At 33.8% G+C, this 15,800-nt stretch overlaps 1 protein-coding gene across 10 annotated transcripts in view; it reads right to left on the bottom strand.

Annotated features, from left to right (window-relative positions):
• LOC136851902 (uncharacterized) overlaps positions 1–15,800 on the bottom strand; it is a 633,848-nt gene that overhangs the window by 266,318 nt on the left and 351,730 nt on the right. The gene's annotated exons all lie outside the window — the stretch shown is intronic.

Genomic DNA, 15,800 nt, shown 5'->3' on the forward strand with positions numbered 1-15,800 from the left:
GAGAGAGAGAGAGAGAGAGAGTCTGCTTTCCTTAGGAGAGAGAGAGAGAGAGAGAGACCTTTACCTTACCTTTTTTTTTACAGTTCGTTCATGGTTAAATGACCTAACAGGTCCCCCTGATGGTGTGAGGCAGAAATTTTCTTGTTTTGATGCCCAACATTTCCTTGTTCTGATATGTACATTAAAAAACCAACTTTTCCATTATATTTGATCTTCCAGCTTCATATTTATTCATTTTGTGCATAAACCTGCATTTATCTCCATATCTGCACCATCCCCAGCATCATATATACATTGCTTGTTCCTTGTGCTATATCTAGGTGCTGATGCCTCATATCGTGGTGCTGACATTTTGTAATGTGTTGTTGGCTTGCTTTTTGCCTTCATCACATGATCTTTGTTCCTTTCTTTATTTGTTTCATTTTTACCTTGATTTTTTATATGTATTTGATTTTGATTTTGGTTTTTCATGGCTACAGGATGCATGTACCTACATTTCTTATTAAACCTACATCCATTTCCTTCTTTCCAGTTTCTACATATTTTTGGATGTAGATCGCATTTAATTATCTTCTTCATAGCCATCTAGATATGCACATTTGCCATAGATCTCATAATTGTGACATATCTTGGGATGTTTGTAATAACATCTTTCACCAAACCTGCAATTCCCTCTTTTTCAAAGGGAGCATATGTGTCTTTCTTTTCTTTTTTTTTCTTGTTCTTTCCCATCAGTATGAAGATCCGGGTTCAACCTCTTTGGGATTTTATTTTGATTTATCATGTCATAATTTATTTCTTCATATGTACGTTGCTGTATTGCCTCATATGTAGAATCTATGAGTTTCTCTGCATCCATACTCTTATCCTGTTCTTTGTTTTCATTAATCTTTTCTCTCTCTTCAGTCTTATTTTCTTCTTTTTTCTATTTTCCTCTTCTTCATCCTCCACAATCTGTACATTAAGTCTTGATTTAATAACCTTGTCTATCCATACTAGACATGTTGAGCAAAATATTTTGTGTCCTTATTTTTATTTTGTGCACTACTTCAGCACATGAAGGATGCGTAGGAACATGGCAAGCATAGCATTTCTAATCAGGTTTTGTGGATTTACAATTCTATACCACACTCTACATAGTTTACATGCTTTAGGCATCCATTTGCCTATTGCATCAATCAATATATTCACTAATTTCACCATACTTATTTTCTTTGATGGTATGTGTTGATTTTTGTAGATTTTCTTTATAAGTCTTTTGATAACTTGATCTTTCATTGGTATCCCTTCCATTATTTTCATTATATTTTCTACAGATTTGCTCCAGTTTGAAGGATCGTATCCTTTCAATATGTCTGTGAATGCTTTCGCATCTTTTTGGTCGACGTTGCTATTCATCTCCACGATAAGCGAGTTCCCTGCCTGCTAAGTCATCATACTGAATATCACCTATGCAAGCAAGGTTTCTCCATCGTTTGCCACTGTTGGTCGACTCCTCCATGATTTTCAGATTTTAATAAATCACTCGAAAAACAACTTATTAGACGGTTTATCACTCTAATCTGATATTAAGCTAATCACCGATAGTTCACGAACACTTTTAGCTATATTTCATTCGCTAATTGTATGTTAGACGCGTAATATCGGGTAGATTATTCAGACCAAGAACGACAACGTCTCACCGAGAGAATGTCACATCACAGAGAGAGAGAGAGAGAGAGAGAGAGAGAGAGAGAGAGAGAGAGAGAGAGAGAGAGAGAGAGAGAGAGAGAGAGAGAGTCCTTCAAAATACAACCCAGTATAACAAAATAACAAAGAAGGTCTAAGACAGACTAAGAGAGAGAGAGAGAGAGAGAGAGAGAGAGAGAGAGAGAGAAAAGAAGTCCTTCAAAAATACAACCCAATATAACAAAGAAGGTCTAAGACAGACTAGAAGAGAGAGAGAGAGAGAGAGAGAGAGAGAGAGAGAGAGAGAGAGAGAGAGAGAGAGAGAGAGTCCTTCAAAACACAACCCAATATAACAAAGAAGGTCTAATGCAGACTACGAGAGAGAGAGAGAGAGAGAGAGAGAGAGAGAGAGAGAGAGAGAGAGAGAGAAGAGGAGGAGGTCTACTAAAAGGAGCAGGAAAGTCTGCCTGCTAAAAAAAAGTAGGAAGGCAAGAAACACCAGTCCCCTGGGAAAGGGGGACTCAGGACCTACGTAAGAGTAGAATATTTTTAGCCGAAATTACTTACCTTCACCTATTTGTATTTAGTTATAAAGGAAGAGTATAGTCTCCTAAACGTTCAGCTTCGTTGAATCTATTTGACTTTATTATGACACTATGGCCGTGGAGCCAAGCACTGTGGAATTTTCGGCCATTAGCACTAAAGACATTGAAAAGAGGGAGTTGGAGTGGTTAAACAAGGAAATATTTGGAAAATAAAAGAAATGTAACTTAAGAAAGTAACGGTGGAACTGGAAGAAAACCCCACCGTTACATTAAGGAGTAACAGGTTGAGAGGTTGGGTAACTAGATGGAAGGCAGCGGGAGTGGAGGTAAAATAAAAAGCTAAAAAGTGCATGCAGCTTGAGAATCGAACGGTCGATGCAAGCGCCCTTCAGTAATGCCTACAGTGAACCACGGGAGCTGCACTGTCAGCACTACCCTCCTATAGAGAGTTCAGCTTATTACACTCACTCCAATGCAGAAAAAAAACTATTACTAGTGGTACAAATGGAATAGTTATGTAACTGATGCGAAGCCATGGAAAATGGATAATTTCAAGATAAGCAAAATAACAGAAATAGTATTCTTGGAGGAAAACAGTACTTCTGCATATCTAAAAGAAAAGAGTTCTGCTGCGCCAGAAATAGAACTGTCTTAAATCTAAGATTGATGAGTTACTACGATTCACATTATTCTAGATGCACTGTTAAATCTTTGGTTCCATGAACCAAAACACCGCAATAAAACAGAATATGGTTTCAAGAAACTGACAAGACTGCCATAAAAACTCCAATAAGGCCAGAAACAATTTGGGAAAAGTAGTTTTGACAGACACAGGAAAGAGAGAAGTAGAGGCTCTAAGTAAACTGAATAATGTTAAATAGAGTACAGCATATACATACATACATATATATATATATGTATGTATATAAAAATATATTATATATATGTATATATATAAATATATATATATATATATATAATATATATATATAAATAAATAAAATATATATATATATATAAATATATAAATATATAATATATATATATATATATATATATATATATATATATATATATATATATATATATATATATATATATATATATATATATATATATATATATATATACATATATCCAGAACGCACAACAACAGATGCGGAAATATGGAAGGAAGACGTAGTGGTTGCACGCGTTCAAAACGATACCTTTAATGTGACCTCTCAGAGGCGGACAGTGATTTCGCTTCTGCACACGTTACGGTGGAAATGGAACGCTCACCTCCAAACAAAATACATGACTGAGATCTAATTTCTTGATGTGAAAATATAACTTCTCGCTGAAGAACGCACTTGATGATTTGATTGACTTATGCTATTAACATCTTGTGCAATAATAATAATAATAATAATAATAACAATAATAATATAAACCTATTGTCATGGGTACTACAAGTAAGCTAAAGATGTACTTCAACTTGTTACGTGTGCTAGGAACTGCCTCTTTAAAACCCTACATATGGGTTCATCATTCGCTATATATACTACTCCGCTCATGAAGACTTTCTAAATGCTTTTAGTTTTCTGTAAAAGAAAACTATTGTGCCGACTATGTCTGTCCGTCCGCTCTTTATTCTGCAAGCACTTTTTCCTTTCCGCACTTTTTCTGTCCGCCCTCAGATCTTAAAAATGCTTAGGCTAGAGGGCTACTAATTGGGATGTTGATCATCCACTCTCCAATCATCAAACTCACCAAACTGCTGCCCTCTAGCCTCAGTAGTTTTTATTTTATTTAAGGTTTAAAATTACCTATAATCGTGCTTCTGGCAACGATATCGGATAGGCCACCACCGCGCCGTGGTTAAAGTTTCACCTAACCACCGAAAGACTGATCTATTTTCGGTGACCTTGATTATACGATGTAGCGGCTGTACAGAAAACTCGATTGCGCCGCAGACACTTCGGCGCATTTGGCACTTGTTTACTTTTTCTTTGTATAGGTGTCGAAGTGTCTATTTTATTTTATCGGTATTATCTCGCATGCGAAATTGGAAAGCCTGGCGGTAATCAATTACTTTGACTATTTAAAAAATGTAAGCTAGCACCTCATCATTCCTTGTCATTCAATATCAGATAACCAGAGAGAGCAATAACGTGTTATTTCTCTCCCCGGTTCTCCAGAGCAGTAGCGAAGGGGGATCTGAAATTAGCAAAAGACACCTTCATCAAGTCGTGTTCTTTCCCAGAAGACAATCATCCTCCGACCCTGGAACGCAATTTCTTCAATTTCGTGCCTCTCTGAGTACACAAACACACCCACCCACTAAAAGGAAGATCGACGCCCTCCCCCCCACCTCCCCCAGACCACCCACTCTCACAAAGGATGGCTGGAAGGCCATCGAGGATGCTCTGAGGTGAAGGAAACAGGAGATGAAAGGACTCTCCCCTTAATTACAGCATTGGACGCCCTTCCTCCATGTATAAGGATCGCGCGCTGCCTTCAAACGCTCGTTCCTTTGCCTCTCTCTCTTTCTGGAGCGTTCCTCCCCTTTTCCTATTTTCATTCCTCACTCTTTCTAGGAGGGAGGACGGTTCTCTCTCTTTTTTCTTATCTCTCCTCTTCCTCCTCTTTTTCTATATCTGTTAAATATTCTCTTCTTTGGTCTTCACGTGGGAAGGTGAACAGCTGAATTCGCCAACAATTTGGGAATATTTTTTCAACATGTCTTCCTCTCCCGTCTAATCGTTTTACCAATTTACTGGATTAACTGCCTCGAAACCGCTCTTATATTTTCTTATCTAGGTGGATAGCCTCTACGTTTTTCACTACATTTAATTCACAATTCCTTTTTATCAACTTTCCTCATCATTCTATCATTTCCCTTGGCTTTGTTTGCATTCAATTGCGCGTAACGTATTACAGTTACTCTCCCGTCTCCATATCATTATCGTTAACAACCACTTTCATATCGTCTTCCCGCTCGTTGCTTTTCAGCAGGGTCATACCTCTACCTGTTAGAGCATAACCCTCTTGCTACGCTCCATTTAATTTCATTATTTACCTAAGGATTCTCTTAGTTTGGCTATAAATCAGTTATGTTCTCGTCCTTCCGCTGGCTTTGGTTTAGCTCCCCATTAGTCCAATCAAATACTCCTTCATAATTCCCTATTTTCTGCAGTATTGAGACGCGACTCCCCTATTTTTCTGCTTAAACCAGACATGGGCATTTGTTTCTCCCTTAGCAGTTTAACCCCTCATGTCAAAAACTGACCCAACATTTCTGCATTTCATTTCCCCTCTCAACAAACCTCTCAGGTTCTCTCTCCCTCGCCCGCTGCTTTTAAATACATCCATGGCTTCGATATCAAACCATACTGCAATTTCTCCATTAACAAGGTCTAGGTACCCTCCTGATCTAGGCGCATATATATTAAGGGAATAATAGATAATAAATCATCAGGGGCAGAAAGCTCTCCATAAAATACAGACACACGAAACCTTCCACGGAAGGCGAAGTACGGCTCCCAACAGACCATTCTTTTTTATTTCTATTTTTATTCTTTGTTTGCTTCTCTGCTCCACTTCCCCTTGCAGAGAATTTAGTCAGATTTAACGGTCGGATTATATTCACAAATAAGAGAGTTCTTTTATCAGTGCCTTTTTATTTTTTTTTCTCTCTCTCTCTTATTCTTTATCTCGCGTTTAGTTATGTGTTTGTTTCTGCGATGGTTAGAAAATTTCTTGCAACTTTTTGCAAACAAGTTGAATTGCTTGGCAATTATATATTCTGGTAAAATTCATAAAACACACACACACACATATATATATACATATATATATATATACTGTATATACTGATGATCTTATTTTATAGGTTCTTGCTCATAGGTGGTTGTGACTAGCTATCATCTAAATCCACTATCAAATCGCTATTAATCGACTTAAGAAAGGTAACAATAAGAATCTCTTCTTACTATTGATAGCAGCGATAGCAATAGGTGTCTATTTCTGTCTTGCAAACAGCATCCATCCAGATACCGAACTGTACACACAATTACAGAGAACTTCCATAACAGAGGCCACGCTTCCTGGGTTGGTAATTGGTGAGGGACTTACTTGAGCTTTTCATTGACCTGACTTGAAGGCTAAGTATAAGATGAGGTATCATTATGTCTGCTTCGATAATGCAAGAACCTGAATAACTACAGCAGCCGATAGAGGTATACAATTGCATATTAGTTAGATTCATTATGAATTTCATTTCAGTCACTGAATGTTTGCAGCTGGGTCATAGTTTAAGGATTTCTAGATTCCCCAGGTGCTTCTCTTGTCAGAAAGAAACATTTGCGTAATTGCTGAGTTCATACCTCGAGGTTATCTTAATTTCTTCTTTACTGAAAAAAATGAGGAACACGAGATGTTACGGTGATAATCATGTGTAATGAATAATCTGCAATTCCTCCTTGGAAGATAACTCAAGTAAAATACTGCACTATTGATAAAGTATTGTAATTTTTTTCAATCTTGAAAATCCTGTGCTATTTATACTGATTGTTAAAAAACTCATCCTAGGTTGGGCTATTTTCCGTGGTGCTGTGCAAATTTGACGCGAAGTTACTGCTGGTAATGCAGATTGAAGAAAGAAAAAAAGATAACTTTATCAAGTCATCAGTGAATGGAAATTAATAATGGCAGGGTACATTCACACGCAGGCTTCATGAAGGATGGCATAATTCACAGAGGTGATGTTTTTAAACAACATGAGAGGAAACATGGCCGCTGAATACACATTCTCAAATATTAAAAAAAAAAAGAAAAGGCCTGGAAACCATTAATGAAGAGTCAAGACCGTATTAAAAAGAGAATTTTCAATATTCGAAAATTGATACCCCTTTATGAGAAGCGTAATACGCAAAGAAGACACATCAACTAAGCAGAATTTATATACTGTGGAAGTTTTTACATTTGCGCATAAATTGTATGGATGGTATGAAAAAAAAAACAATTTTCTTATTACAAATGTCAGCGAACAAAATACTATATTTTTAAATGACGCTTGTTCTATGAAATCAATCAACAGCTTCAGAATGCCACGTAGTCCTGACAAACTGCAGAACGTCAACATTTTCCATAACACTCAGAAGACTTGGAAAGTGACAAATAGCTTGGCAATGGTCAGTCGCCCAATGCTGACAAATCCCGTGGCACCAACAAGACACATCACTTCAGAAAGTTGGTCATCCTTGACAAACTGCCTAAGGTTAGAGAACCGCATGAAACCAACAAACTGAGAAAAAGGTCAGATTGCAAAAAAATAACTATGAGGAAGCAATGAGAATACAAACAAATGAGATCACAAAGATAAAAAACGTTGTACTTCCCATAAATATAAGTAAGAGTTAATCATATATCGATTGGCTAAACTTTAATTTAATATGAATCTTGTCCCTTTAAGTTCAAAGGTACTAAGAAAATTTTCATGTAATGATTCGCAAGGAAAAATCAAGAATTCCCATCCACATCAAACCTTCCAGAGTTTTGTTTACAGTTAACATCAAACGTCGCCTTGTTGACGGAAGAGCTACTTTTAGACTTTCATTGTCCTCAGATCTCCAGAATCATAAGCATCCTTCATGTAGAGAGATTCTCCAGAATCATAGCAATATTCCATATAGAGACCATATACATCGTTAACAATATTGAAAAATAACTCCGTCGAAAAATGGAATTTTCACCTAACTGACTTGTGAAGTGGCCTACACGCTTCAGATGATTTTCTTTGTTATGTTATCTTCCTTTCTTTTAGAGGAATTTCATACTCAAAGGAGAGAGAGAGAGAGAGAGAGAGAGAGAGAGAGAGAGAGAGAGAGAGAGAGAGAGAGAGAGAGAGAGAGAGAGAGAGAGTTGGGGGGCTGAGGGCCAGTTTCTACCAGCTACTGAACTAAGAAGTTCTTCATTGGAGGGGTGGGTAGAGCTCTCGGCTAGCACGCTGTTGGCCCAGCGTTCGATTCTCCGACCGGCCAATGAAGAATTAGAGGAATTTATTTCTAGTGATAGAAATTCATTTCTCGTCACAGTGTGGTTCGGTTTCCACAATAAGCTGCAGGTCCAGTTGCTAGATAACCAGTTGGTTCTTAGCCACGTAAAATAAATCTAATCCTTCGGGCCAGCCCTAGGAGAGCTGTTAACCAGCTCAGTGGTCTGGTTAAACTAAGATATACTTAACTTTAACTGAACTAAGAAGTAAGCCGTGAATTCCAGTTGGAGGTTAAGTTTCGTCTCTTATTTCAAGAGGTAAGGGCGTTATTACCAAAATTTACAACAAGAGGGAGTCTCAGGCAAATACTAATTTTACGAGTCATTTCTCTTTCTCTGCAAGAGTGACATACTAAGCACATGAGGACAAAGATGAATCAAACATTGAAAAAGACATCCCAGGATTACTAAGAATCCATGATTAAACTAAGAATATTTGAGCTACTATGAATGGACAATAAAAAACGAATTTATAGCGTAAGGAAGCACACCAAATTTAAGTCAATACTTTTGGTATTATTATGTCTCATTTGAAGTCCAGTTCTGTCACACAAACTTACAAACAGACAAACATATACATACACACAAACACACACACACACACACACACATATATATATATATATATATATATATATATATATATATATATATATATATATATATATATATATATATATATATAATATATATATAATATAAAGGCCTTAATGCTATAATCTTGTTGAACAAATTCCTCTGGTCCTAAAATGATTATTTTAGGGATATTAACGTTTAACTAAGCATGAAGAGATAAAGTGAAATAGGAAAAATTAAATTTGTCAGAAAATTTCATGCCCATGTAGGTCAATGCAACTGAATCTCAATATAATAATGATTATCCTTCTTAACACAAAAGAATTCTGTTCAAGTCCACACATAATAACCTTATTTCCATTTTAACTACAGTAAAATAGAGGTAAATCTTATTTGCTCTTCACTCCAATCATATTACATCATATTTCCAGGTAAAATTACATTTTTAATCTCGTTAATCCGATTCAACCTCGTAACGTAAGATTAACGAACCCAGGTAGCTAGTAATTTTTACTCATTAGACAGAGATCAATTCCGATGCATTTTATTGTCCACAGAAATACGTGAGTTTTACAGGGTACTGTATTCTCTCTCTCTCTCTCTCTCTCTCTCTCTCTCTCTCTCTCTCTCTCTCTCTCTCTCTCTCTCTCTCAGTCACTCTCTCTCATCAACTATACTGTAGATTTAAACCCCCAGAAAGGTACACGTATTTTCTAGGAGGACATTTAAATAATTTTTTTATTTTTATTTACATTTTTATCCGGCTCTGGTGAGACTCAAAACGAGTAATACGGGATTTACTGAGGTCAGCAGGTAGGTCAGTCATTGCGTCAGCGAGATGAAATCTCCGGGATACAGCGAATATATATTCACTCCACGTTTATGTCATTCACAATTCTCGTTTACTGAAAATTTCAGCTAATTTCCCCAAGTCATTCTTGTGGCATTACCACAAGAACACAGGCAGTGCACGGAGTGTATATGTATATATATATATATATATATATATATATATATATATATATATATATATATATATATATATATATATATAAATATATATATATATGTATATATATATATATATATAAATATATAAATATATATATATATATATATATATATATATATATATATATATATATATATATATATATATATATATATAACTTCATTTCGAAAGGTTTTCAAGTTATTTACAAGGGTGGAGCGTACAACATCTTATGCTGACAAAGAACCTAAGGGATATAGGCAATGTGTATCCAGTATGAAGGTGAGTTTGGATCATGTTTTGCCCGATTTAAATTTTCCTTGCAGCCTTAAAATGCTGCGATTGAATTGTTCGTTTGTGAAGGAGGGGGAATAAGAGGCTTGCAACCTCATTCAGTGGATCAAAGGTATGTAAATGGAATGTTTTCTCTTCATCCGAGAGCAAATCCTATTCACTTCGGAAAGAATTAGTATATGGACACATAAGGGAATAAGCCTTCTAGAAGGAAAATTCTTATCTTGTGAAACTGTTCATAATATACAAATACTTTGCCACTAATACATAATGTTTATTATAAAAACAACGATATGTACCGATAATGTTTAAGGTTTTGTATGAATTAAATTTATGCTGCCTTTAACAGTGAGCAGGCCTCATGAGCAATTGTATAAAAACTAATAAAACATAAAACTAGATGTAATGCTGACTGTAATTGAAGTAATTAAGAAAATAAATGAACAACAAAGATGAACAAAGTATAACTTGAAAAAAATCATATACTAAAAACAAGAAAATCAATGAACGCAGGATAAGTAGCCTACAACGAATGCAAATCGTTTCGTCACCCAACAAATGAGCCAACAGTAGCAGCAGCCAACCGATTTGGGTCCAAAACATTACTTATTGATGCATCATTCCCTTTCACCTGCCTTCCCCGGTTCCAGAAATAATCCTGCACTCTCTCCTTTTGATAGGGGTCTCTGCTGTTTTGCTTTTACTGTCCAGTCGAACCTTTCTTCTTTTTTTCTTTCTTTTTTTTTTTTTTGTTTCGCCCAACAAAGTCCATGGGGACCTTTATCTCTCTATTCTCTTACTCTCAAAGGCGGGTTCGCTGGAACGGGTGACTGCTGGAGCTGTATGGGAGGAATCCAGCAGAATCGTACTGTATGTATATTTTTACTTCAAGGCTGTAGGAGAGAAAGGCTTCTCTACACTGTGTGTGTGAGTGTGTGTGTGTGTGTGCGTGTGTGTGTTTTTATGCCTAAGACATCAGCACTGTGTCGTAGTACTGTATATATAGAAGGAAATGCCATAATGATAAGAATAGTTTAGTAAAAAAAATGAGATAATATATTTATATATATATACCGTATAAACATATATACTTTATAAGACAACACATATTGCAGAAATTTCCTTCTATGAATATGATTGTGTGCACAGTGGAAACCACAGAAGATAACGCGCCATGATGATGATTATATATATATATATATATATATATATATATATATATATATATATATATATATATATATATATATATATATATATATATATATATATATATTGCATAAACATATATACTTTATAAGACAACACATATTATTGTGAAATTTTCTTCTACGAATATGATTGTGTACATACCTGAAACCGCAGAAGATAACGCGTCATGATAATCTAATGTGCGTGAAGCTACGAAGGATAAACTGAAAATTGAAATGGAGTATCTATATGTATATATATACACACATATATATATTCTATATATACATACATACATATATAAATATATATATATATATATATATATATATATATATATATATATATATATATATATATATATATATATATATATATATAATAATAATTTTTCAGAGTAGTCAGGCACACAGGGAAATGAAGGTTTCATATTTACAGAATGGCCAGAATAGAAATGTGAATATAAGCTATTTGCAGACTCTGAATATTGGAGATTTAAATCTGTTTGGTAGTAAATCAGTCAAAGCATCTAAAAAAGGAAGGGACTCTGATATTTACTCTCTTTCCTACTGTACATTTCATGAAAGGAATATTTTATTGAAGGCAGCAGGGAAATCTTCAAAGTAATTTTATTAGATCCCGAGAGCGTCATAACAATGCCTTTCCCAAAACAATATCAGAAGATTATACATAGATATAAATATATAAAACACACACACACACACATATATATATATATATATATATATAAATACATATGTATATATATATATATATATATATATATATATATATATATATATATATATATATATATATATATATATATAATCGTCTGATATTGTTTTGGGAAAGGTATTATTATGAACCCCTCGGGCTCTAATAAAATTACTTTGAAGATTTCCCTGCTGCCTTCAATAAAATATTCCTTTCATGAAATATACAGTAGGAAAGAGAGTAAATATCAGAGTTCCTTACTTTTTTAGATGCTTTGACAGATTTAATGCCAAACAGATTTAAATCTCCAATATTCAGAGTCTACAAATAACTTATATTTACATTTCTATTCTGGCCATTCTGTAGATACGAAATCTGCATTATTTATCCCCGATGCACCTGACGACTCTAAAAATATGTGGCATTAAGTTTACTAAAACGGACATGATTAATAATAACCTATATAAACCTATACTGATTAATAATTATTTTTCGTTTAAAAAATTGTCCGAATGTCACATAGAAAACCTAAAACGTCCGTTTAGAGGAAAAGGATTTTTTGTTTTAAATGTATTCGATTTTTTACTCACTACAATACGACAGTGATGTTCAAATGTAGCAGCCTTTGAAAAATTATATTCATTCAAAAATATTCATACGGGAGTAGTAAAAGGAACAATGTCTTATGTTCGGAAAATGTCTTGATATTCAACTGACTTAGCTAACCCCGCCGAATTAAAAGGGTAACACCGGGTTCACTAATCCATGTTAATGACTTTATTGAAGCAATGTTAAGTAAAGGTAAAATGAAGGTTGTCAAAATTATAAATGATTTGTTTAACCGGCTGAACTCTTTTGTTCTTTGACCTTGTATATTATTTTTCTTTCCGTAATGCCGAGATATGTGCTTATATTTTACCATGAATGTAAAGGATTTCAATAAGGCGAAAATACAAGATCCAATAACGTTTCTCAATTGTCATTTTGTGGCTTGATTTTGGTTGATGTTAAGTGGTTCTAAACACACACACTCATTCAAGCTCACACACGCTTAGATTATAAGAATTTATATACATTATATATATATATATATATATATATATATATATATATATATATATATATATATATATATATATATATATATATACACACAAACACACACATATATATAGGAATGTATGTATATCACTCAATTATTCGCATTAAAATGTCCAAGGAAGGTTAATACCTCCACAATGCAAAAAAGCAATAGTGACAAGGATAGCCTAAGCTATGTAACCTCTAGGCTACCAGAAAATCCTTCCGTAGCCTTTGGAAATATACACTATTTTAAAATTATTGTTGAGAGTCCTAGGAAATAAAACTCATTCATCCTGTATCTTTACAAGATGCGCGTCTTAAATACAAAACAAACAAAACATATGAGACTTTATAAACCAAAATCTGTCATTCAAGAACTTAATCACAGTAGCCTACCAAACCTACATATTCAGGGTCAACTAACTACTATCACAGTTTTATCATCTGCTAATCGTATGTAATGCACTATAAAAGTACAGAATTTATCTTCGAACAGTGACTGAAAACAACGATCATCAAATAATACTTTATACTTAACACCTTAAAAAACTGTATCAAACAACGTTTCATCTCTCTCTCTCTCTCTCTCTCTCTCTCTCTCTCTCTCTCTCTCTCTCTCTCTCTCTCTCTCTCTCATCTTGACAGTTAGATCCTCGATTTGCAGTTTAATCTGCAACTGCTAAGATAAGTACGAATGATAAGTCGTTACTGTGTAGTTTATATATATATATATATATATATATATATATATATATATATATATATATATATATATATATATATATATATATACATACATATATTGTATATATGTATATATATATTGTGTGTATGTGTGTGCGCGCGCGCGTGTGTTTGTGGTGTGTGAAAAACAGACAGCAAAGCTGCAGAGTACATTTATTATATGGTCGATTATAATCACGAAAAGCCATTTCCCATTATGATATCATGGTAATTAGTTTAGTGAAAGTGTCATGCATCTGTTTGATTAACAGGCTAAAAAGGATTACATGCTTTAATATTTTAATATCCAATTCATATTTGCTTTACTTATGCGAACTGTTTTCATAAACATGTTTAGAAAAATGGTTTACGCTTACAAATAATGAGATGTTTTATGTAATGTACATTAAGTAAATGGCTTAATGCATGATCTCGATGAATCTCGTAAAATCCAACATCCCATTTTCTTTTGTTATTAATTTAGACCTCGTTGGGAAATCTGAGATCGATGACAATTATCAATAATAATAAGGTAACGGAGGCAACACTTCGCTTAATTCTTTCCTAATTCCTAATAAACAAACAACCACAATTTTCCCTTTCGGACCAGGTCTAATTTTCCTCTCCCCATATTTTTCCTTTTTCCTCTTAGGCCTCAGTGAATTCAAGGCACTGCCTGTCTGTCCAGCGGCCTTTCCATAAAAAAAAAAACTGGCAATTCTTCTCTCATAACAGATCCACCCTCAGCAATTTAGGCTCACTAATGCATACGTATTAGGCTGCATTACAAATTCATTTCATCACTTTTGTATCATGGTAATTCAGAGCGCAAAGAGAATTCATGTAAATAAATGCTGATCCGCTTTGACAAAAGTGAAAGCATATTTTAAACCAGTAGTTCGCATATTCTAAAACCATTGTACTATATATATATATATGTATATATATATACATATATATATATATATATATATATATATATATATATATATATATATATATATATACTGTATATGTATATATATATATATATATATATATATATATATATATATATATATATATATATATATATATATATATATATATATATATTGTATATGTGTGTTCAAGAATAACTAATGCGAAAAGATTGGTAAAATTTGCTTGAAATAAAATTGCAACAAACAGAAAACAAATACATTCTGGATGTTATATTAACATAAATTACCAGAGGAATTTCAAGAAAGTAAAATAAATCTCGTTTTTTAAGATATATAAGAAAGTATTAGCATCTGATATTTTCTGGTATTTTTAAAACAAAAATAATAAGCAAACCTGGTGATCTTTCAAATTATCCAAAATAAAAAGGCTGACTGGTGAAACAGATAAACAAATCAGACTAAAAAAAACTGGTTTTTGAGAAACAGAGATCATCGGAGACTGATCTAAATTCCCTTTTTCTTCATAAGAGAACCTAGTTCATCTGACTTAATAAGACTATTTTTTTTTTCAAAAACAGACATACAACTGTTGTGATTTTCTAAATATTTCTTCTGTAATTCCAGATTGTAATCCCAGATTACCCGGCGATGCTGCAGTTTCTGAAGAAACCCCATCAAAGACAGAAGCAGGTTCTAAGACTGTCGCAAATCAAATTATATAAAATCGAGTGTTCTAACCTTTTCAATTAGATATAGAGATTGTCATACCTATCGAATATTTCTATGACGTATTTCTAGAAACCAGAATTTAAACAAATGTTTTAAAATATCAGAATACTATACTCCCCTTTCTTTTTAGTCATATACTGAGATAATTCAAAAGTAGTGATAATTCCTACCGACCAAAATCATCACCATTATCAGTCCTCACTGATTCTGGATTTTTTTTTTATAACAAAAAGCTATTTTCATTAACAAGAGGGACCAAATCTAAAACTGATTCATTCTGAAACAAAGTTTCATCAATACTACGGAGTTTTTTAATCAAAATTA

The sequence above is a fragment of the Macrobrachium rosenbergii genome, chromosome 24, assembly GCF_040412425.1.
Source record: "Macrobrachium rosenbergii isolate ZJJX-2024 chromosome 24, ASM4041242v1, whole genome shotgun sequence".
In the NCBI taxonomy this organism is placed as follows: Eukaryota; Metazoa; Arthropoda; class Malacostraca; order Decapoda; family Palaemonidae; genus Macrobrachium; species Macrobrachium rosenbergii.